At 37.0% G+C, this 23,436-nt stretch overlaps 1 protein-coding gene across 12 annotated transcripts in view; it reads right to left on the bottom strand.

Annotated features, from left to right (window-relative positions):
• Positions 1–23,436, bottom strand: part of GPC6 (glypican 6) — a 1,040,045-nt gene that overhangs the window by 776,563 nt on the left and 240,046 nt on the right. Inside the window, exon 1 of one of the 12 annotated variants that reach the window (XM_072976451.1) lies at positions 2,081–2,129. The exons of the other annotated variants lie outside the window; for them this stretch is intronic. The gene's annotated coding sequence lies outside the window, so the exon portion shown is untranslated. Of the gene's footprint in view, positions 1–2,080; positions 2,130–23,436 lie in introns of those variants that run through there. 12 annotated transcript variants of the gene reach the window in all.

The following is a 23,436-nucleotide window of genomic DNA, read 5'->3' as shown; positions in this document are numbered from 1 at the left end:
GAAGAGCCCAAGTCTGTGGAGCAAAACAACCTGAAGCAAAAACAGTTGGGGAGTTTGTACAGTATTTACAGCCGGCCAGAAACTTGAGAACAGTTAAGATGCATTTTATTTATTCACTGAGCCTATTCAGATTCATCACGTCTACACCACATCCAAGAATAGCTGGTCTACCCAGCCAGCCAGGCAAGGAAGCTGATTTGATATGTAAGCCATCTGGTAAATAGGGAGGCAACAAAATCTAACTGTACCACATACTAAGCATAGGATAGAAAACAGCTGATGCTACAAATTTCAATGGAACATAATTTGGACTTTCTTCTGCCTTTCCTTCAGGATTCAGTTGACCCGTTATAGACAGTGTATCTTCTTAGCATTATCATATCTGTAAGATACAGTACCATTGGCTCCACACATGTGCAGAGGGGCGAGTGAAAGTCAATTCAGGTCAACTTGATTTAGCCACACTTTTACAATAAAACTAAAGTCTTAAGGACTAGAGCTCAAATCCTGCTTTAGTGTTAGTTTTTGTCGACCATCCTCCCATTTCTTGCTCATTCAGAAAGCTGCTACAATAACCAACTGGTTTGGTACCCTTTTCCATGAGTTGGAAGAAATTAACTAAGAAACTTCAGCCTCAGAGGGCAAGTGGTGGTTGTGAAATGAATGTCCGGCAAACTGACGCCGGGCGACGTTCAAAGTGACAAATGACAGAAGTTGTGCTGTTCACTGTCACAGAGCGTAGGGGCAAAGTAAACACAGAGTCCCGTTTTATCTGTAAATAATTACACTGTGAGCAAGGCTGACTCCAAAAGCAGTGCAATTATTAAACAAAAAAGAAAACATATGCTTCTTTCAAAAGTTAAATGCTTGTTTAGGAATCATTAAGCCAACACCACACTGGTGCATATTTCTGAAATGGTAAAGGACGATTTCACACCTACTCAACAAACTTAATGAATGCCAAGGAGAACTGAAACTAACAATTGCTACTACTGGAATCGTTATTATAAGAATAATGATTATTTTTAGTTAAAGCCAATAATGAGAGCAAATGATCTCTTAATCATTTCAGTGCAGAATTAAGGAATATTTTGAAAGTCACTAAATCTGCTACTATTCACAGATCAATACATTATCAGTAGTTTTTTCCCCAGAAAAATTTTGGGATTTATATCCTGCTTTTACAATAGGAACATAGCAACAAAAGCTACAAGGATGACTGTAATCTTAAGTATAAGCTCAACTATTGAATACACTTGCTTGCAGATTACTTGTTTAAAATAGGAATGTGTATTACTAGACACTGAGAATCCTCTTCTGTGCCAAGGATGGACATTAAAGGATTAAACTGTTAATAACACAGTATCAGTAATTAAAAAGACCATCTACATTTATTTATTGTGTATGCAGCAAGAGGAAAGATTGAGATTACAGGGTCCTCAACTTCCAGGTGCTTTATTATCAGGTTAGATCATCTAAAATTTTACTTTCTTTTAATAATGTGGAGGAATAGTGGGATGAGTAGAGTAGCACATTCTTCTGGGATATGGCAGAGCATGATTGGGTTATAATGCTGAAACACTGTGTGTACCTAAAAATAAAAGCTGCAAAAGTTTCTCAGTATGGACATACTTAAAAGTTATCTGCTTTTGATACCAGATCTCTTATGTAAATATTCCACACTTAACAACTAAACAAGAGGCATCATATTTTCAGTTTTAAAGAAGGAAACTAAAAAGAAGAAGAAGAAGAAGAAGAAGAAGAAGAAGAAGAAGAAGGAAACTGTAGATACTCTAACAAAAAGAGCAAAGTTGAAAGCAAATGACTATCCCAAGAGCCATTATTTGGAATCACAAACAGAAAAGTGGTCTCTTTATCTCCTTGTTCAGGGGGATTTTTACAGGGAACAAAGAGGGAGGGATGGAAACCTTTTAGGCACAAAAAGAGGAGGTAAAATATAACTTAAGCTAAAAATTAGTGAAAAGTTCAGAAAATTTTAGACTGATACCTTCTATTTTAAAACATGCTCACCTAAGTGCCACCTTTTCTATATGTGTTACCCTCCCCTTTACATTATTACCTGCACATCTGCATGAAAACGGACTCCATTGTTCAATATTTTTCTGGCTCCCGTGGCTTAGTCTCCACCTGAACTCTTAACCCTCTCTTTGTAACACAAATCCAGTCACTGTGGAAATCATTCCAGCGTTACTGACAGAGGATCATAGCTTCATGGGAGCAACATGCAGTTAGAACAAAGGAGGAATGCTTAGCATCCCAAAGTCTGTAACAGAAAGTCCCAAGAAAGGAAAACACAGTGTGGTGAAGTCACAGCTGGGACAGAAGTCCTGCTACCCCAGATTAAGGCTGAGATTTGAGATATGATTTCTTTATTAGCTTTTCCTTAAATTAAATGTGCGGGTGACATCAAGTTACTGTTAACATACTTAGACGTGTATCCTAATTCTGTGTAGATGCCTCATGGGGTAAAGGACCCTGTCTTGCGTTTGCCTTGGCATGAGTAGGAATTCCGGCTCTCCCACATGTACATCGTGAGGTTTTGGACCAATGAAGAGGGCAACATTAACTTTACAGAATTGTTGAGTTACAATGAGAATATAATTCAGTAATTTGTCTGAAGCACCCAGCTCTGCACCTGGAACTTGGTGAGGACGGGCAAGTAGCATTACTATTTATGGAACATGATGGTTATCTATGGTATTATCCAGTTAATTGTCCATTCTTCCTAAAGGTGCTCTACTATTTAAGTTTGTCTTCATTGGTTCTTTTAGGCATCAAATGCAGTGGACTCTCATTATTCACTGATTCCAGAAAGTGAATTCGCCAACTTTCTAAATATATCTTTGTTAACTTCAAAAGCAACATTCATAACACACAGTCATTTGTGGACATGCACAGAGCAGTGAAAAATTTCAGTCCCCTGACGTACACCTTCTGAACTGAGGAAGAGCAAGGCAACAAACACTCTGCCTTCTTGTTGCAGGCAGCTCTCCTACAGTAAAACAGGGCCCTTTCTCAGCTTCTTTAGCGCCACGTTTTTTGCATCTTTGCTTTATGTTAGTGAATTCGCTGTTTAGAAAGCAGCGCCCAAGTGCTGTCTAGTGGTCTCAAGCACAAGAAGGCTGTGATGCGCCTCTCTGAGAAATACGTGTGTTACACATGTTTTCTTCAGGCATGAGTTAGTCACCTGAGGTCACTGTTAATGAATCAACAATAGGGGGCATCCAGAAAAAGGAAGAAGATGTTCTCGGATCTGTATCTGAGGCTGATCTGGAAAGTGCTGAAGTGACATTTACAGTGGCTGAATCTGTGGATTTCTGAGATGAGGACTGATTAAAAAAACATATCGGACAGCATGGTGGTGGGGCTAAAAGCCAAAGAAATTTATGGTCAAAAATGTTAAACCCAGATCAGTTAGCGTGTTATTAAAAAGAATTATTACATATAATTATTTGTGAGATATATAAATATGTGTGTATATATAGGTATAGATAGTGTCTTTAAACAGAAATGCACATAAAACAAGGTTATTTACTGAACAGTTGACAAAAATGTGGTGACCAGAGGCTCACAGGAACACAACCCTCTCTTTCTCCTAGGAGCAATGAATGGTTCCGGATTCGCTAATTCACTGTTTGTGGTGATTTTACACTATGAAGTACCACCTATTATGAAACGTAACTATATGTAAAATCTTTAAAGTAAGGACCATCTACTGATTCCACTCTGTACTATAGGGCGCAGGGTTGTCAGATGCAAATACAAGGTATCCTGTTAAATTTGAATTTCAGAGGAATGGTAAATAATTTTTTTAGTAATAAGTATGTCCTGTTCAACATTTGAATTTCAAATTTAACGAAGCATCCTAGATTTTTATTTGCTAAATCTGGCAACTTATTAGGGCAAAACCAACCCTCAACCTGCCTATCTAAATAACAAATCACCTTTGCTTTTACCACTTCCTGTATCTTTATTTTTGTATACAATAGAATCTTAAAATTTAAAGTATCTTTTTTTGGGGGGGTGATTGAGCATTTTCTCTCTCCTCTTCAAAATCCTCCAGTACCTAAATATTGTACTTTTTTCTTTTTCATTTTGTTTACATTTTAAAGGATAAGTACAATGAACAGTCTTGTAACTTGGTTTTCACTGAAAATTTAACTCCCCCAAATGTAAAATACTAACCTTCTTCCTCTGAGAACACCATATTCAAAAGATAATCTAAAGGGTTAATCCTATTTCTCAAAAATTACAAGTGATTATATACCATATCTCATGTTATCTTAAATATGAAAATGTCACCACTGTCTACCAAAAATGTAACAAACGCTCTATAATTGGTTCTATTTAAAAGCAGGATACATTCATGACACATAGTAGTTGTACTTATTAGCATTCGATTTGCTAAGTCTGATACAGAGGCGAACTCGTATCACTTGCTTTGCACTCAAGCCCTCGAGTTCTTCCCAGGCCCTTCTTCCAGCTAGAAGTTTTTTCCACTAGATTCCACTGCCAGAGCTTCCAGAATTAGGGTCTGATATACACACAAAGGAATAGGCCACTATAATAGGCATTATCACTATTTACCAACACCCACTTGTCTTCTACTTCCTGGCACGTGGCAGGTTATTCTCCCACCCTTATTAAATTAAACATGCCCGTGTGACCTGCAGTAGCCAATGCAATCAGAGTGGAAGGGAAGTGTGTCCTTTCTAGACGGAAGCATTTAGGTGCTGGTTCTCCACTCTCCGGCCCACTCGTCTCACTGTCACAATGACTGCAAAACCACGTGCTCTCAGATGGAAGTCCTAAGGCAGAAGCGGCCTGGGAGGCTGAGCCAGCCTAGGGAGGGCTGCCTTCCAGGAGCAGGAGTTAGCCAGCTGTGACCAGGGGGCAAACTCCCCCTTGCAGCCCGTTTTGGTACGGCCCACCAGCTAAAAATAGTTTTTACATTTTGAAATGTAAAATATGAAAATGACTCTTACTCATTCAGTGACAATAGTTACTCAATCTGGCCCCTTGGGTCTACGGACCTTTACAGAACAATTCTCTCACCCCTGCTCTAAAGAGCCACCCAGACCCACAGCAAACTTTGTGTGAGCAAGAAATAAAACTTGCGTGAGGCAACAGAGATTTGAGTTATTTGGTTATTTGTTATAGCTGTAATATGGACTTCAGTTACAGTACTGTCACTCAGTAATGATAAAATTCTCTGAGGTTCAGCTGTCCCCTTGTCAAATGGGTAGACATTAAATGAGATAAAATATATGAATATATAACTAGAAATAATAAATGATCCAGGAAGGGAGATTAAGCAGACCATGTTGAGGCTTTGTTGATGGGAGGGAAGACAATGTTTTGAGTATAAAAATGTCTTCCACCTGCTTGTCAATTTTGGCCAAGTCTAGCCCTATCTACAATAAATTTGTCAGCTGATGTTTAAACTCTTCTTTTCGGGTGTCGCTTCTTAATTTTTCTACTACGTCTGTCAGTTTCATATTTGGTAGGCACTATATTCAGCATTGTGGCCCAACACACACACTTCCAAATAGATAAAGTCATGCAAAGTTTAAAATAAAAGCAAACTGCTTCCCATTTTTTTATGTCAACTTTGACAGTTTAAACATTCAAAGGAGATTTCACATAAAAATTTTGCAAACAGTTTCTGTCTTATAAATAAGCCTATGGGACCTCAAGCCCTGATCCTTCAGAGAAGGAGTTTTCCTCACAACTTTTGGTTCTCTGACTTATTTAGGACGAGAGACTTTCTGCTGGGTATAGCTCTTGGGGCTGATTATTCCCTAGGGAGCTAATTCTTCTGAGAAGAATCTGCACTAAATTATTGCCCAGAAGTTTGGGATTTATGTATTTGAGAAAATATCTCTATGACTTGAAAGGCCAACAAGAATTATCTTTACATTTTCAAGCTTCACAGTCCTCTCTAATTAAGCAACATATTCATCACAGGAAAAAACATGGAGTGGATTTCATTGTATTTCTGACAGTTCCCTGATTATAAGCGGAAAACTGAGAAATAGGCAGAATGAAGTCCTCATTTAAGGAAAGGACTTTGCCATCTCAAATAGAGAACGTGCAGAAAGGAACGGGAGGTTCTTATTAATAGAAGAATGCACCACAGACTCGGAGTGAGGAAACCGCCATTTCCAGGTGTAATTTCTAACACATTCACATGGATTATTAATTCCTTGGGTGTGACATTTTGTAGGCGGCTTTCCTGTGGGAGGAGATTGGGCAAAGGTATGAGGAGAAACAGGCTAGAATTATTGCGAACTTAATGTTCTTAATGCTCACTGTCTATTTTTAACCATAACACTTCCTATGCTCTTTAGAAAGTGATTACATGGAACCTTTTTTACTGTGCATGGACGAGATTTTCATAACGGAAAAATGATGTTCAAACAGAGCTGTTTAAAAACTTTCAAAAGTATTTCCAGCATCCATCGGCTAATTTACGTTTTATTCCAAATAAAACATATGGGTTAAGGCTGAAGATGAGCTCAAAGGATGCAACATACCTATATGTCCATGGAATACTAAGTAATATGCAATTATTTTTTACAGTTTGGATGCCTTTCATGTAGAAATGAGTTTTCTCACTACTTCACAGAAACACAAATCAAAATGTTCTCCCTGCTGGTCCTGGCGTAACTTGCCGCCCTTTACTTTTCCTTAAATGCTCCCTTATCCAAAGGTATGAAGCTCTAAATTTATGCACTGACCACAAGCATTACTCTCTCTCCCTGTCTCTCTCCAAACTTAGAGTGTTTTATGTTCTCGTTCTTGTCCAAGTTCTCTCCAGCGCCAGTCCCCATCATCAGATCAATCACTTTGACCCACAACTACTCTCCCACCAGCCCCTCAGCCTTCTTGCTTCTGTGCCCGGTCTCTCTGCACCTTACACCAAGTATCAGCCCACAACTGCTTGCACCATCCGTCATTTGCTCGTGGTGGCCTTGCCAAGGAATGCCAAGAAATAAGAGGATGTCACATGGAGAAAGGATGAGGGAATGAGAAGCACAAAGTACGGTGAGCCTTGAGAAGTGCTACTTCTGCTGGAGAAATAGGTCAAGGCTTCATGGGGGGCTCAGCCTTGAAGAGAAGGTAAGATTTTACAAGCAGAGATAGAGCTGGAAACTACTGGCAAAAGTCTGTGCAGACACCCATTTTTCTATGTGCCTTGATGTTTAAAAACAGTTACAATTCACCCTCCTAAAATCTCAGTTGAGCCACATACAACTTTTTAACACAAGAAAGGCAACCTGGAGCTGTAAGAGTCAAATACGGACCAAACTAGGAAGTGAATCATAAATAATGAGTGATGTCCCCATTTTTTTTTTTAACTGAGGTTCCAAAAAGATATGACACAGGAGACAGTGTGCTACTCAGAGTCAGAAATCTGCATGTGTCTACCCAGGGTTCTGCCTCTCCAAGCCCATTTCCTAAAAGTATCCAGATTTTCACTGAGGCACTGGCTTATTCCCCCCAACAGAAGGAACTTACCCCATCCCCAGCCCAAGTGGGTCCTCATTGGCTTAAGCCAATTGGTATATTCCACCCTATTGCCTGTTATGACAGCTTAGATCCAAGAGGGCATGTGCCCTCATTCAGCCCATCTCAGCACATGCTCAGAAGCCAGGACAGCAGTCCTTTCTCATTAATTGAATATAAATATGGAAGATGAAAACCCCAATTGCAGCCAAAGCCAACCGATGTCCTTGACAAATATTCACATGTAGCCTAAGAGGTTTGCCTTCTCCTAACAGTCTCTTCTGCCACAACAGGAACTTTTAGTTTAGAGTCGATTTGGATCTCTGATAAGATAAACAAGCCTGTAAATAAACAAACTTTTCTTATATTCAAACCAGTAGGTCACATGCTAAAGGAATTCACAAGAATCACGTGGCAGAGTCGGCTGAATTTGCTCCTAAGTGACACTGTTAGATATTGTAGCTGCCTCTGCCCTCCAAATGAGAGAGAGACAGAGAGAGAAAGAATAAAAAGATTAAGGATTGGGGGCAGCATCATGCTAACTTCTGTCTCCCTACTCTAAATACATTTCCATGATCCATAAACAAACGTTCAATGAATAAAAAACAAAATGAAAAGCAGGGCTTTCTACATAGACCTGTATATCACCTGCCCTAAATTCTAATACTGTTTTTAGAATGCTGAGGAATAATCCAGCTTAAAAAAGCACATTTTGAGGGAAAAAAGGACTGTGATCAGGTTTTTGAGGCACAAGCTCTTAATGGCAATGGGATTCGAAGCAATGAAAAGATTGACACCAGGAAGAACATGGCATGTACATTTCAACAAGTGGAAGGGAAAATGAGACATATACAAGTGCATCCTAGAGAGAAGATGCAGTGTGCGCGCGCGCACACGCACTCACACACAATGGACTACTATTCAGCCATGAACAGGAATGAAATAATGCCATTTGCAGCAATATGGATGGACCTAGGGATTCTCATAGTAAGTAAAATAAGTTAGACAAAGACAAATACTGTATGATATCACTTATATAGGGAATTTTAAAAATGATACAAATGAACTTATTTACAAAACAGAAACCAGGAAACAGACTCACAGACATAGAAAACAAAGTCCTTGTTACCAAGGGGAAGAAGGGTGGGAGGGCTAAATTAGGAGTTTGGGATAAAAGTACTATGTATATAACAGATAAACAGCAAGGCCCTCCTGTATAGCGCAAGGAATTATATTCAATAGCTTTTAATAGCCTCTAATGAAAAAGAATATATATATGCATAACTGAATCACTTTGCTATACACCAGAAACTAACACAATACTGTAAATCAGCGATACTTCAATAAAAAATTTAAAATGAAATAAAATGAACTGGTCAAAAAATTCAAAATAAAAAGATTTTAAAAATACGTCTTCAAGTGTTTGTAGGTATATCCAAGAAATCAAAAGTTGCACACCCTCAAATACAGGGGCAGCAAAATGACTGTATTTAAGCATGCGCTGAGAGCTCTGGAGGAAGGTCAGAAGCAGCCCAAGTGACAAGAAGGAAAGAAGCAGAAGCTGAGTAAGTCACACCGAACCCAGAGCTGGACGGCATTTGATCAGAAACCGCCCAGGCTGTCCAGCAGCTTCAGAAACTCGCACGGGGCAGAACAAGGGCAAATGGCCAAACTGAGGAAACCGTGGCAGCCAGCAGATGGGATTTCACATTTTTGGAGCTCTCCTAAAACCATGGCCAACTGGGGCAACTGGCCTCAGCTTTTGAGCCACCCAAGGAAGCAACAATGGTATAGAAGGAGATGACACCCTCCTTTCTAGCACAGTCCACCCCAACATGTCTAGGAATACGTGTTTAGCCTCCCCGTCAGCCTCCGATACAATTTCTTTGGGTGGACTTAGATTTGAATGACGTCCAGCATTCCCGACGGATAGTCCTGGCCCTCTGGGACACCAAGATTTCTGCAGTGACCTCTGGTTCACCCATTTGCCATGATCATCATTACTGGTTCTCTGGCTCAGAGAACACCAAGCACAAGTTCAGTTCATATGAGACTTATTCCACCATCAAAAATGCCGACTCCGTTGCCCAATAATTTTCACTTGAATAATTTAAGGACCCGATATGTTATCAATTGCCCTTCAGCCTCTAACTATGACAACATTATGTTCCTTAACATGAAAGTTTCATCTTTAGTCTTTTATTTTCCGTGTTAAGTGGCCATGCATCTCTGTTAACTGACCAGGATTACACAGCATATGGAATGCCAGACCTTCTCTCTTTGAAATACAATTTCCTTCTGGCTTTTCGCCCAAACGCAGTTAAGTAGTATTAGCTCCCCAGGCAGACCTCAACGTCTTTGAGTTAAATACAGGGAGAAGTGCTGATGCTTCTACTTCACTAATATCTTTGCTCCATAATCCTTTATTTTATGACCTGCCCCTGGCTGCTCCCTGAGCTAAGAATTTGCTGTTCATAAAGCGGGATGACAAGTCTCATCACATAATGATAAAGAAAACGGTGTTACTTCAGCTTGCGCAGGAGCGATCAGAAGACAATACGAATGTAGATGCTCTAGGCAACTATCTGATCCAATGTGAAAAGTGAAATATTACCCTTTCATCCAACATGAGAAAAATCTAGATTTCTGTTGTTTTAATCTTTTACTCATAAAAGAGGCACAGACAGAATCAACCACAGAGAGTCATGTTCCAACAGCGTGATGGCATCCATGTCATCGTTTCATAAGCCTTTAGAGCCTTTCTTGGATTAACACACCAAAAGCATGCTAAACAGAAATTCAGTTTGGGTTGGCGTCAATCATGCACAAATTGCTTAGTGATGTTCAGATCATGAAGGGAAAAAAAAACAAACGATAATTCTGAGTTTTTCCTCCTAATAGACCCCATCTTTTATTTATTATATTTAACACATATCACTATATATATAATAAGTCCTCAGTGCCAGGCACACTTTTAAGTGTTTTACAACTGTTAACTTATTAATTCTTCATGAGGACAAAGATTAGGTTTTAAATTATCACCAGTTTTTACAGATGACAAAGATGAGGCACAGAGAGGGTAAGTAAGTTGCCCAAGATCACAGAGCTTGTAAGTGGCAGAGCCAGAAAGTCTGGCTTCAAAGTCTATATAATTCCCCGTTGTAATAGGTTGCCTCTCTCTGTAAAGTTTTGTTGAATATAAAACTCAGCCTTTAAAACCTTTGATTAACACCAGTTAAATTTTCTTAAGAGAGACTACTAGTAGACCAACTTCAAAACATGGATAAAGAAAAAATAGTCTATATGTACATAAATTTTTTACTTTAAAAAAAAGCCTTAGCTAGCAATGAGATAAGGGGGAGAAGACATCATAGAAAGACATTTTAGAAATCTTCAATAAATGAAACTGGTTCAAAATCTAAATTTAATTTAAATTTAAATCTGGTTTTGATAAGCTTCTTAAATGACTACTGCTGTTTTCCCTAGGACATATTGATTTCACGTCTTATTGTCTGTTTCTAAAAAAAATAAAAGAAAGAAAAGTACCTGGTTTTTAAATGCCAGCCCTACTTCTCTCCTGATAACAGGGCTGTGTTCAAAACAAATGATGTGGTAAAAGAAAAGAAGCAGAAAGGATTTGGGCAGGGAAGATAAATGACCAGTATAAACTGTCTGAAATCAAGAGCTTTGTTTTCCCTCAACTTCCTATCTCTTCCATAAGCCCTGCCAGCTCCAAATTTGATTGTATGTTACCTGTCTCTCCTGTTCTCTGGTCTCCAAAACCCTTCCATACTTAATCTGGGGACCCATCAACTGACATCTTCAGTTTTTAATTATTGCTACTCTCTTTTATCTCCTCTACTGCCTTTCCCCTTTAAGCCAATGAAAGGCTTCTTAAACGTGTTCCCTAGGATGATGACAACCATAATATTAATAAATTTATAATAACAAAATATTACTATCAGGCACTATGCTAAGTGTCTTGCATGACCACCGCTTTTAATCCTTGTAATACCATGGGGAGGTTAGGTGGGGATGACAGTTAAGAGGTTTAACACCAATTAGAATGGCCACTGGCCATAAACAAGGAGTAGGGCTGGAAATGTGCAAACTGCTGAATTACAACCTCGCAGTAAGTAACTCAGCTCAGCAAGTTAAAGTAACGTGGGTAAGAGGGCACAACTAGTTAGTGCCATACCTAAAATCACACCAGGGCGTCTTTGACTTGGAGATGATTTCCAGTACTAAGAAGCTAACTGATCTTTGAAAACAGCAGTCAGTTATAATGTTTAGGAGACACTGCAAATGATATTTCTGTTTTGGACATGCATATTAGCACATTAAAGGCTCTAGGATGCTCAGAAAAGAAACCTGTTTCATGCAGCACCTAGACAAACGCCTCCCTGACTGATGCTGGTTTGACTTAAAATTTGCAGACTTTACGATGGTGTAAAAGCAATACACATTCAGCAAAATCCACACTTTGATTTTTGAATTTCAGTCTTTTCCTGGGCTAATGATATGTTACACTGTCTTGTGAGGCAGGGCAGAGCAGTGAACCACAGCTCCCCACCAGCCACGCCGTCATGAAGGCAAACAACCAACACACTTACAACCATTCTGTTTTTCACTGTCATTACACTATTCACTCAATTACATGAGATATTCAGGAATTTATTGTAAAATAGGCTTTGTGTTGGGTGATTTTGCCCAACTTTAGGCTAATGTCAGTGTTCTGAGCACATTTAAGGTAGGCTAGGCTAAGCTGTGATGATCAGTAGGTTAGATGTATTAAATGAATCTTCAACCTACGATGTTTTCAATTTACTATGGATTTATTGGGACATGGTAAGTCAAGGAAGATCTGTATTCCAAAAACACAGTTGGGAAGTGTGATTCTAGAAAGATACACAAGTTTCTTGAATATTTTCCTGGGGTCCTGCAAACCACTAACAGTTGGATGCCACAACTTTCTTTTTCTTCTAATGTAAAATCATTTTGGTTTTGTTTTTGTTTCTTTAGGTTGTGTGTGTGTGTGTGTATGTGTGTGTGTGTGTGTTGATTTTGTGTCACATTCCTAAGCAAGTGATTTCTCAGCCATTAATTTATGCCCATGAATCAGGAATACTGAAGCTAATATTTATCTAAATTTAAAAGTATTTCCTGAAAATAGAGATTACTTTTGATTTGATTTCAATAAACTGCATCATGTTATCTGCTTCCATGAATAGATTTTCAAATTCATTGTAGTAGAATGCAGAAGAATACGACCAATTAGTTGGCATCTTACCTTTGGTGAATTAAAATTTTTTAAATCAAACTCTCACAGGGGCAATTAAGCAAGGAAAAGAAATAAAAGGCATCTACATTGGAAAGGAAGAAATAAAGATAACTCTATTTGCAGATGTGTGATCCTATATATTGAAAACCCTAAGGAATCTATTAATAAAAACAGAACTAATAAGTGAGTTCAGCAAGGTTGCAGGATAAAAAAATCAACATACAAAAAGCACTTTGTATTCCTACACAAGTGATGAACAGTTTGAAAATGAAATTAAAAGAACAATTCCATTTAGAATAGCATCAAAAGAAATAAAATACTTAGGAATAAACGTAACAAAAAGTGTAAGACTTGTACATTGAAAATTACAAAACACCACTGAAAGAAACTAAAGAAAACCTAAAGAAATGGAAAGATAGTTTATGTTCAAAGATCAAAAGACTTCATATTGTTAAGATGGCAGTGCTCCCCAAATTAATCTACAGAGTCACTCCAGTAAGTATCAAAATCCCAGCTGCCTCTAGAATTGACAAGCTGACTCTAAAATTCATACGGAAACATAAGGGAACCCAAATAAGCAAGTGACCTTGAAAAAGAAGAACAAAATTGGAGGAGTCACATTTTGCTATTTCAAGGCTTATTTTAAAACTACAGTAAACCAAGAAAACTTGGTACTGGCATAAGGATAGAAATAGAGAACAAGGGAACTGAACTGAGAATCCATAAGTAAATTCTTAACGTTCATCACCAATTTATTTTTGACAAGAGTTCCAAGGCTATTCAGTGGGGACAAGAGAGGCTTTTCAACAAATTGTGCTAGCATAACTGGGCATCCAAATACAAAAGAATGAAGTTGGACCCTTGCCTCACACAATATATAAAAGTTACCTCAAATCATATAGCTGTAACAGCTGAGTTCTAAATGTAAGAGCTAAAATTGTAAAACTCTTCAGAAGAACAGATGAGTAAATATTCATGATCCTAGATTAGGCAGTAATTTCTTAGATATAACTCCAGAAGCACAACTGACAAAAGAAAAAATAGGTAAATCAAATGCTCTATCAAAATTGAAAAATTTTGATCATCAAATAACATCACCCAGAAAGCAAACAGCCAACAAGATGGGAGAAAATATTTGCAAACCATTTCTCTCTTAAGGAGCTTGTATTCAGAATATAAAAAGAATTTTCAGACCTCAAAAATTAAAAAAAGCAAATCACCTTATTAAAAAATGGGCAAGGGCTATGAATACACATTTCTCCAAAGAAGATACACAAATGTCCAATAAGCACATGAAAAGATAGTCAACAACATCAACCATCACGGAAACACAAAGCAAAACCACAATGAGGTACCCCTTTAAAATCAATAGGACAGCTATGTTCAAAAGGACAAATAATAACAAGCGTTGTCAAAGATGTGGAAAATTGGAACACTTATCCATCACCAGTGGAAATGTATAATTGCACAGTTGCTTTGGAAATCAGTTTGTTAATGGTTAAAAAAAGAGTTCCCTTACAACCCAACAATTTCACTCTTAAATGCTCACACAAAAACTTGTAAAGGAGTGTTCAGACCAGCATTGTTCATAATAGGCAAAGAGTGGACACAACCCAAATGTCTATCAACTGACCAATGGAAAAGCAAATGGAGGAGTAGCCATACAATGGAATATTATTCAGCAATAAAAAAGAATGAAATTCAGATATGACTCTTGAACACACGATGCTAAGTGAAAGAAAAAGTGCATTTAGAGGGAGAAAATTTAGATGAGTAGACAAATCCAAAGAGACGGAAAACAGATTAGTGGTTGACAGGTGTTGTGTGAGAAGGCAACAGAGCGACTGCTAATGCGTAAGGGATTTCTTTAGAGGGTGATGAAAATGTTCTGTAAATATTCAGTGGGATCAATGTACAACCTTATGAATATACTAAAAATACAGAACTGTACTTTCAAATGGTTGACTTCACTCTGTGAGAATTCTATCTCAATAAAGCTGGTTTTTTTAGTTACATGCTCTTGACGCGGGTATCTATTTTCTAAACTCACCAGTGTAATATAACTTGACAGCAAAAGAAATAATCATGCTGCAAAACCCCAGTTTATAGTATCCAGCTCACATTTAAATAATGTCATTCACTGAGAACAGAGAAGATAACCAAGATAAGAAGAATCATTATACTTAATTAAACATTTCAAAACTATATCCTGGAAGCATGTGTAAAGAAATCACCATGATGTCTTTCCATGTCGCATTGAGAGTAATATTAAACAAACGCCTTCTAAATCAACGTGTATATATTACAGTTTAAAATGTTAATTAGTTTTCATCTAAGCATTAATGTCCCTTGGAGACACAGTGACAAAAGCCACAGGTGGGAATGAAAGGAACACTGCTTATCAGAAATGAGGAATAATGTCTATGTTGCCAAAGTAACCAAATTGTCTCATAAGAAATGTATGACTTGACATTCACTTATCAATATTTCTAAAATGCAACTCTTATCTTGCCTTTGTTGTAAATTTCATTTCCTAGTAATGACTTCACAGATCCCCCCCACCTTTATAGGCATGTCTCATTTATTTCTGTTTCCAAAATGAATTAAACCAAAGAAACTCAGCCCAGGCTGTCTCTCTCTCACTCTCTGTAGGAAATAAATCATTGTTTTCATGCAGAATATAACTCTAAATGATAATTGATCACTCAATTTTCAGTTTTCCACCTGAACCCTCTCTTCTAATGATCCCCAAATCACAGAATTGCTGATGGCAAAGGATTCTAGAGATGATCTAGCTCAGAGTTCAAAGCAGATGATTCATAAATAGTGGCTGAACTAAATCCTCTCTTTTCAGCCCTAATCAGCCTTTCCCAACCTTCCAGTGAAGCAGTGGTTTAAACTCCAATGATGGGGAACTTGTTGCCTTGTGAGTTCCTACGTCCATCCCATTTTGATCTGCTCTGATTGTTAGAAAGTTCCTCTTGTGTGGACTTCTAACCTCTCAGATCCTACTTGTGTCTTCTACAACCACATACGGTCCTGCTTCTGTGCTTTTCCTGTAAATATTTAGATACGTTTATCACGTCTGATGCTGCTTAGCTCTGTTTTGTGTGTGTGTGCCTGTTTCCAGGCTCAGAACTTTGCACTCCTTCCTGCTACAACTGTCAAATTGGGCTCACTACTCAGGTTAAAACAGATGACTTTTTGGATCCTGGTTCTTGGGTCCTGTTTTTTTTCTTTTTGGACCTATGCATGGGCTAATAAAATCACATTTTTTGAATTCATGATAGATGCTTGACATATAATACTATCCCACTCCTCTTCCAAGCAGGTGTTCTCCTTTTAAACAAAATGTAGCTTTATTCTGGTTGCAAGGTCTATCCTTCAAAGTCTAGATGTCATCCGGTTCAACTAGCCTCCAGGCAAATAATTCTTTATGGTTCCCTTTATTCAAATTGCTTAAGCTCCAGTCCTGCAAGGAAAAATTTCCCTTTCTGATTTCATCTGTCTCCACTAAAGAACTTTTTTATATTCCTCACCTCCCTTGAAAGGTCTAACATACCTAGGATTTAGTATTCTTTAGAGGTATTTCCAAGATCGTTTCTGATGATGTTATTTATCCTTTCAAGTAAAAGTAGAACAAGCTGGGGTGTACAGTTTGGATAAGTTTTGGAAAATCTGCCTCCATATTTCAAGGACACTTCATGGAAACACATCATGTACTGAGTGGCCATGTCATATAGATGTAACGTACTTTCCTACTTTTTTCTAGCAGCATCTCCCTTATGCCCCTATCACCACTACCAGCAGCTGTCTCTGGGCACCAATACTAGGGGATCCCACTCCAAAATTCTCCTCAGTGTCCTGCGAATCCAGAAGACCCAGATAAACGCTTTGTAGGAGGAGGGTTACTTTGAATAATTGGGCCTCAGCTCCAGAATTTACTTATTCAATCAGAGTCATTTTGGGATTTGTTCAGTAACCTACATCCATGTCAACGCAATCCTAACAGAACGATTTGCCCTATTCTGTCTCAGACTGACTTGCAGATGGGGATCGCGGGGAATCAGTCATTCAAAACATCCTTCTTCAGCATATTTTGCATGTCAAGCCCCATGTTACGTCTAAAGAGAAGAACTGAAGAATAAGTGCCTTCAGGGCCTGGGTTATGTCTTACTGACTTTTATCACTGGAGACTAGGACCATGCCAGAAATCACAGATGAAAACTCAGTCCAGGCATCAAACATATTTAAAGTTTATTCTGTGATTGCTAGGCTACATTTTCTAAGAAGTGAAATCATTTCTTGGCCAGGTTTAATCATCTCCAACCACCAGGAAATAGTAAATGGCCCCCAAATGTTAAACAAACGAGCACTTGCTCTTCTAAAAGTCTCCATTTTGAAAGTGGTAATAAGAAAAGAACACACATATTCACAAATAGACCATCCAAGCACCATTACGTAGCTTATATGTTAATAATTCTAAACAAGCATCTCATATCCAGTAGCATGTTAAGATTAAAAGGCTTCATACATTTTTCCGTATATTAAAAAGAACACCTGCTGTTAAGTCTGTACTTACTCTGTGTATAAGAAACAAATAGTTAAGGATGAAGTAATTAAAGGAACTCTCAAAATCTCAGCATCCTTGGAGAAAAATACTTTTATGCGGAAAATGAGTCAGATTTTACTTGTATTTCTATTCCCAGCTCAATACATGAGAACTGTCCTTAAAAGGGTACAAACTGTCAGTCCCATAAATTAGATGCTCATTTCCAAATGTTGCTCTGATTATATCCTTCTTCTTTTTTTTAAGTAAATAAAGAACTTCCTTGTGCTCTGTTTGCTTATGATAGTTGAGTTAACTGGGTTTTGACAGTTCTCTAATAAGCTTCAGGAACTTACTAACCGAGTCATTCTTCTTAGTTTTCTTTGGAAGCATGAAAATGTGTTTAAACATCATAAAAATATGTCATTATCAGCCAAAACCAGAGGGGAGTTGCAAAATAAAAATTTCAGAGCAATGGCTCTAGCATGTGAAGGCGGCACTGAATACCCACAAGGTAGAGAGGGATCTTTATTTCTCCCATGCATGGAAAAACTAGTAAATATAGTTAAAGAATTAAAGCAATTATATTCTTTGAATTAATTAAAACTGTCTTTAATTCTGTGAGTTTATAAAAACTTTAGGGTTTCTTCTCATAGAAAATTAAACTGATATTTCAAAATCTGGGATGCTGTAAAATATCATTTTTGTTTTTCTAAAATAAGACATTTTCTCAAATATAAGTAACGATAAATATGAAACCACTTGGGAATGGTTCACACATTCCACAACAGTATCTATAGCTAGGCAGGGGGGAAAAAAGTGAGACATTACTCATCAAAACTATGCTCAGAATATCTACATGTGGTTCTTACAGATACCCTACAATAATAAACACTGATTTCAGTTCATTTAGAAGCCCTAGTGGATTGTAATATTACATTAATGTAAAGAGCTGTAGATTTAATTTTTTCCTATATTAACAAGATAGGCCTCAGGAAAATAATTTTGTATCATAATCACATGTTCATATTTTGATATACTGTATTTTTTAATCTTCCATGTTGATATAACCCAATATTATATTTATACAATATAAGCAACCAAAACCAAAGATTTGCTATCTTTTAAAATACAGAAGTTGTTTAATAATGGAAAACTAGTTTTAAGGGCGCAATATAATTAAGACAGGCAGAAACCAACATGCCTTGATAAATATTAATTTTTTTACATGCTATAGTTACACAGTGATGGAAGCACATAGAGTTTGGAAAAAGCACTTAAACAGGAATCAACACTCATATAGTAAGAACTTTATCCCCGTGATAACTTAAGGATGCTGCAGCTAAAACCTGTGGATGACTTTTATATAAACTGGGTTTCTTTCTGAACTCATGCAGCCCACAGAGCAGTAAAGTGTTGGATACTTATTTGAAAGAGCTTAGTCAACTCTTGATTGCTTGTTGTTACCATAAAAAGCTACTATCATGCCAATGGATGAATGCACGTGGGGAGAAACCAAAGAGAGGAACATTCTTTTAAGACCAATTCCCACATCCATATTGTTTGTTGGTTGTTCACACAAAAAAAGGAGAAACAAGTCATATTCATTTCCATTCCAGAAAATCATAGAGCATAAGTGTTCCGAGGGACATCCTTTCAACATTTATTCTCCTGTCACATCAATGATTTAGAAGGCATTGTTGAGTTATGATAATGTCCAAGGTGCAAAATTCACAGCAATATTCCCATTTGGTTAGATTTCCCAATAAAACATGGAAAAACCCCTTTATATGACAAAATCTGCCAAGTGACTATCCCATACAGTTTAACAGTACTCATATATATTTAAGATGACATGAACAAGGGGATGGTCCCTTGTAAAAAAAATTCTAGTCATCTTCAAAAGCATAACAAATAATTCTAGACTATCTTATTAGCAACATCATGAATTATACAACAGAAATGCTTGTTCAAACTGTTTTTTTTTCTGATAAGAAACACTGCATTTTAAAAAGCAACCTCTATTTTAATATTTAATATCTCAGCATATCTAGACCTCCAAAAGTAGCAAGCTATTTAAGAAAGAAGTGCACTTCTTGTAATGTGAAAAGCATTTCTGGCATTTTATATTATCTGCTTTTTAATGACTGTATTTTCCTAGCATTAAAAATGAATTAATCTCTTGCTTCCTAAGTACTCTGTTGAACACGGTAAAAGAAATAGTTCAACAGGTTACTTTCCCTTATAAAAGTCATAGAGACCGCTGCTACTCTTTGCATAGTTGGTTTGAAAGTAAAACATCTTACTGTGCATCCAACTCACGTTTCACAGGGTTCCACAAACACCAACACTTTCTTATTTCCCATTGAATCACATTGACTCATAGGTAGCGTACTGAAAAGCAAATGAAACTTAATGAAGGTACTGTCTATACAGATTCATTCAGCAGAAAAGTGGGAGTTTTATTCTACTGTCTAAAAGAAAAGATACTTTAAGTGAATTAATATTCACAATTTGGAGCAGTCTAGAAGAAAAGCAAACAACTGTCACACCAATTTTTCAGTGGTGCATTAGGTTTATTTATTAAGCAAAGATGTTTATGCTTTTGTGTTCTGACATGTCTCAACATGTCTCAATCATCATTGTCTGCTACATATCTATTTAAATCACACTGACTGAATGATAGCATATTGTTTTAAAAAATGGAGTAAAAAGTTCCAGCCCAGGGTAAGATGGTAGTAAACAGCTACCACCATGTTTCTCACTGGACGCAACCAGACAGAATACAGGGAGCAGATCTCCAAGGACTCTGAAAAAGTAAGTAGTATCAGGCAGAGTGAAGGAGACCAAGACTCCAAACACCACCAGTCCAATGGCGAGTGTGCTGTTTCTGCTCCTTCTCGTGTACCCTGGCCTGAAGGCAACACACTAGCAGTGGGCACCAGGTGAAATTAGAGAGAACTCCAGGAGAAGTCAGCAAGACTGGCTCAAGGATCTAAAAAGGATACTCCAAAAGTGCAGAAAGAATGCAGAAATATTCCATTTCCACCTCCATTCTGCACTTCAGCCCACAGCAATCTGTCACGACAGCCACAGCCAGCATTCATTTGATGCCTGAATTCAACTAGGGTTACAAGAGAGTGGGGCCAACCTCTGCCCTCTCAAACCGTGGCCCTGATACTGACCCAGCTGTGGGAGTACATGGCAGAGGGCGGTAACTCCAGCCTCGGCACTCTGGATGGAGGAAAGAGAAGCATCAGCCAACAGGAAATTTCTGGGGAAATAATAGAAAGCAAAGAACTTGGAAAAGTGACTTCATAAAGCTTTTTAAGAACGCCTGAGCTCACCTCCAACTGCACACGTGTAGATTTGTTCCTTATCATTGTGCCCAAACTTTTAGAACTGAATTAACGGACAAACCACCATACAAGTCTCAAGATGGCCACTGGGTGGTACACATATGGGACAGATGCAGATAACACTGAAAAGACTCTAAAATTGAACTGATGTTAGAACTACAAGCACCAGAAAGTAGGTTCAAATCATGTCCTAAACCTAACCATCTTAACTTACTATGGAAGAAAAGAAGTATCAACAGAGCTTCATGCAATATTCACTATGTCCAGGATAGAATCTAAAATTACTCAGCACATAGAGAACAACAAAAATCTCAACTGCACAGGAAAATATATTAAAGAGACACCATTCTATAATGAGAAAGGGTCAGGTCATCAAGAAGTCATTACCACTCCAACTGAGTATGCATTAAAAAACAGAGCTAAATACAAAAAGCCAAAATCAACAAATACTGAAAAGAGAGGTAGACAAAACTACAAAGATAATTGACGATTTTAACATCCTTCTTTCAGTAATAGGTAGAACCTATAGAAAGAAAGTCAGCAAGAACTGAGAACTGAAAATTATCATCAATTAGCTGAGTCTAATTGACATTTATAGGTTATTCAACCCAACAACAGTAGAATATATATTCTACTCAAATGCACCTGAAGCATTCTCCAGGCTTATAACCCAGGCTTATCCTGGGTTATAAATAAAATAATAAGAAATCTAAAATAAAATCATATATAGTATGTTCTCAGACCATAATTGAATTAAACTAGAAACTATTAACAGAAAATTAAGAGAAAATTCCCCTTAAACACTTAGAAGTTAGTAATACACTTCTAAATAATCTATGGGTCAAAGAGAAAATATCAAGGGAAATTAAAAAAATATTTTAAACTAAATGAAAATGAAAATGAAAATACAATATGTCAAAGTTGTGAAATGTATCTAAAGTATAGGAAGAAAATTACAGCATTAAATACTTCTTTTAGAAAGAAGAAAAATCTCAAAATTTCCACCTTAAGTAATAAGGAAAAAGGGCAAATATTCTCAAAGCAAGAAGGGAAAAGAAAAGAAGAAAGATAAAATCAGAAATCAATGAAATTTTGAAAAGTAAAAAGATCGATAAAACCAAAAACTGATTTAAAAAATCAATAAAATTGATCAATCTTTGAAAGACCAAAGACGGAGGACACAAATTACCAATATCAGTAATGAAAAAGGAAATATCACTTCAGACCTCGGAAAAATTAAAAGGGTAATGAGTCAATGTATAAACAACTCTGTGCAGATAATCCCAATAATTTTGATAAAATGGATCAATTCCTCAAAATGTACAAACTACAAAAAAAAAAACCTAGCTGAAAATGAAATAGATAACATTTATGACCCTATAACTACTAAAGAAATTGACTTTGGGAAAAACTGTTTTGAAAAGAAATCTCCATTGTCCAAGTAGTTTCAATGGCAAATTCTACCAAACAATGAAAGAAATAACACAAGTTTTACACAAAATTTGTCCAAATATTCTCTCAGCAAACTAGAAGTAGAAGAGAACTTCCTTAACCTAATAAATGGCACGTACAAAAAAAACTTACATCTACCATCTTACTTTATGGACAAAGACTGAACATTGTCTAAGTAATTTTAGCCAGAGCAATAAGTCAAGAAAAACAAATAGATGGCATACAGATTGAAAAGTAAGTGATAAATCTGTCCTTATGTGCTGATGGTATAATTATTTACATAGGAAGCCCCAAGAAATGCACACACATACAAAATTTCTTATAATTAACAAGTATGTTTAGCAAGGCCACAGGGTAAAAGATCAACAAACAAAATTATATTTTTTTTCCTGGAAATATATGAAAAAAATCTAAGGTTTTTCAAAAGTACCCCTTGCAATAGCTCCAAAAACCGAAATACTTAGGTACAAAATAACAAAACATGTACAAAATCTATTGCTGAAAACTATGAAAGACTGATGAAAGCAATCAAAGAAGACCAAATAAATGGAGAGGTATACCATGTTCACCAATTAAAAGACTTACGTAATAAAGATGTCAATTCTCTCTGAATCACCTGTAGATTTAATACAATTCCAATTGAAGCCTCTGCAGGATTATTTTTCTTTGGTAAATATGGACAAGCTGATTCTAAAATTGATATGGAAAGGCAAAAGGCCCAGAATTAAGTAAAATATTTCAGAAAAAAAGACCACCACAGTTAGAGGAATTACATGATCCATTCTTAAGACTTAGTATAAAACTACAGCAACCAAAACTGTGTGGAACTGGTAGGAAGGACCAACAGAACATAACAGTAAATCCAGACATGAACTCATTCCATAATGGCCATTAGATTTTTGACAAAAATGCTTAAGAAACTAAAAAGAGAAAGTGTGGCCTTTCCAAGCAAATGGCGTAAGGACAGCTGACAATGACATTAACAAAAAAACAAATCTTGATGTAAACTTCACGCCTTAAAATAGATCATAGATTAAGTAAAATGCAAAACTACAGAACTTCTAGAACACATAGGAGAAAATCTTTGTGACTTGGGGTTAGGCAAAGATATGATACTAAAAGCATGATACATAAAAGGAAAAAATGGAAAAATTGTGCTTCATAAAATTGAAAATTTTGTTCCTTGAAAGACATTCTTTGGAGAATCAAAGGATAAGGTACAGACTGGAAAATTTTTTTCTATCATCACATATCCAACAAAATAC

This window comes from Vicugna pacos, chromosome 14 (assembly GCF_048564905.1).
Source record: "Vicugna pacos chromosome 14, VicPac4, whole genome shotgun sequence".
In the NCBI taxonomy this organism is placed as follows: domain Eukaryota; kingdom Metazoa; phylum Chordata; class Mammalia; order Artiodactyla; family Camelidae; genus Vicugna; species Vicugna pacos.
This window is presented reverse-complemented; position numbering and strand designations above follow the sequence as displayed.